This window comes from Chinchilla lanigera, unplaced genomic scaffold (assembly GCF_000276665.1).
Source record: "Chinchilla lanigera isolate Chin_1 unplaced genomic scaffold, ChiLan1.0 scaffold00128, whole genome shotgun sequence".
Lineage (NCBI taxonomy): Eukaryota > Metazoa > Chordata > Mammalia > Rodentia > Chinchillidae > Chinchilla > Chinchilla lanigera.
The window spans coordinates 37,899-39,984 of NW_004955529.1; the positions used below are offsets into that span (position 1 = coordinate 37,899).

At 42.4% G+C, this 2,086-nt stretch overlaps 1 pseudogene; it reads left to right on the forward strand.

Moving 5' to 3' along the window:
• Positions 1 to 240: 240 nt before the first annotated feature.
• Positions 241 to 1,698, forward strand: LOC102024719 (annotated as a pseudogene).
• Positions 1,699 to 2,086: the final 388 nt, after the last annotated feature.

Genomic DNA, 2,086 nt, shown 5'->3' on the forward strand with positions numbered 1-2,086 from the left:
TAAATCCAAATAAATATGATCAGAAAACACTACATAAGACATCACCATCAAAATTCTAGAAATTTGTAATAATAAAGACAGAATGAAAGCCATTAGAAGCTGAGGTCACAATGGGCCCCAGAAGTGCCTCCCTATAGAGTGGCCCCAGTGGCCATTGTGGCAGAGGCAGCGGCAGCAAAGGTGGAGATGGCTCTGGTAGTGCTGTGTTAGCTGGCTGTCCGGTCTGTCAGAGTTGTGGCTGACAGAAGACGTGACATGTGGTCTGAGGGACAATATGACTATGAAAGACTTCCCGAAGAACGAGTACCTCCTCGGAGTCATCCTAGCAATGGCTGCCATGGAGAACTTCATAGTGTGCCAAAGAAACCACCACTACTAGGAAAGAGACCACCTCTGCTAGGAAATAGACCACCACTGCTAGACAGACCAGGTGAAGGAAGCTATAATAGATACTACAGTGATGTTGGTTACCAAGAAGATGACAAGGGCCGCAGTTTTTCTCATGATAGAAGAAGTGGTCTACCTCAGACAGAAGGTGAATTTGGCTACCCATGGTCAAGATATGATCATTCTGCAAGCTGCCAGAGTGACTACAGGCACAAGAAAGATGACTTCAGAAGAAAAAGTTTTTACTCTTCCCATTATATGAGAGACCAGTCTTCTCATACAACAGATCCTCCTTTTTACCAAGAATCACCCATAGGCCAAAAGGACCAGGCAGTAGGTAATATTGTGCCAAAGAAGCCACCACTACTGGAAAAGAGACCACTACTGCTAAACAGACCCAGTGAAGGAAGCTACAGTAGATATTACAGTGATGTTGCTGCCCAAGAAAATGATGAGGGCCAAAGTTTTTCCCACGATCAAAGAAATGGTCCATGTCAGAAAGGAGATGAATGTGGCTATGGATGGTCAAGATATGATCATTCTACAAGTGGCTGGAGTGATTCCAGGCACATGAGAGATGGCTTTAGAAGAAAAAATTCCTACTCTTCCCATTTTAAGAGAGACAGTCCTCCTCATGCAAAGGATCCTCCTATTTTCCAATCACGTTTAGGCCAAAAGGACTCTACACAAAACAGATCTGTTTCCAGTGTCAGTAGCACAAGCTGCTCTGCAGTCCAAAAGAAAACATACTCTTCCAAAGAGCCTCAGCATACAAGTAAAGAGAGATGGGCCCGGTCTTTGAAAACATCAAGGTACACTTCACTCTCAAGCCCAACAGCAGGTCCTACATCAGAGGTATTATATGAACCCAGCAGGAAAACTGAGAAGGAACTTGCTGAGGCTGAAAGCAAACGCTCTGAGGAAAAGCTCAAGATATCAGAGGAGAACACCTTGTCTAGCATTTCTGAGTTCCAGGTGCAGCCTACAGCACCATTATGCACCAAAAAACCAGCGGAACGAGAGACCAATGCAAGAAAGAGTAGAAAATTATTTGAATTCCGTCAGCTCAGCAGGCGCTCGAATGCAATAGCATCGAAAATGGAAGAGATTGAACAGGCTTACAGACAATACAGTGAAACTGTCAGGATGGTGATGAGAAGGTTGATTGAAAATGATCCTTCCCTAGAAAAGTCTATACAGTTTGCATTGAGGCAGAGTTTACAGGAAAGAGTGGATCAGTGTGTTGAAGAACTCAAGCGTTTCTTTGCAGAGTATGATGCTTCTACTCAAGCATTTGGAAAGCCTTCTTAGAGGACATACTGGTCAGGCAAATAGAATGGTTCTAGATTGTTTTCCTGGACTGTGTAGATCCATATTACATGGAATTTTTGTGATGAAGTGCAATACCTTGAGTTTTCTGTATCAAATAAACAACTAACACAGTCTGTTTAAAATATGTCAATTATTTCTTTCTCCCTGTAGGACCCACTAATCTATATTCATCTTCCACTTCCAAAATGATGGCCAGTTAATTGCTTAACCTTTGAAGAAGCAGTTGTGGAAGGCAGTTTTCTACACTAACTCATGTTGCATGATCTCCCAAATGTGTGATTTTTTTGGTCACATGAGTGTAACTTACAGGTTAAAGATCCTTCCAGCTAAACATTATTAGTCTTTTCACATTTCATAGAGAGTAATA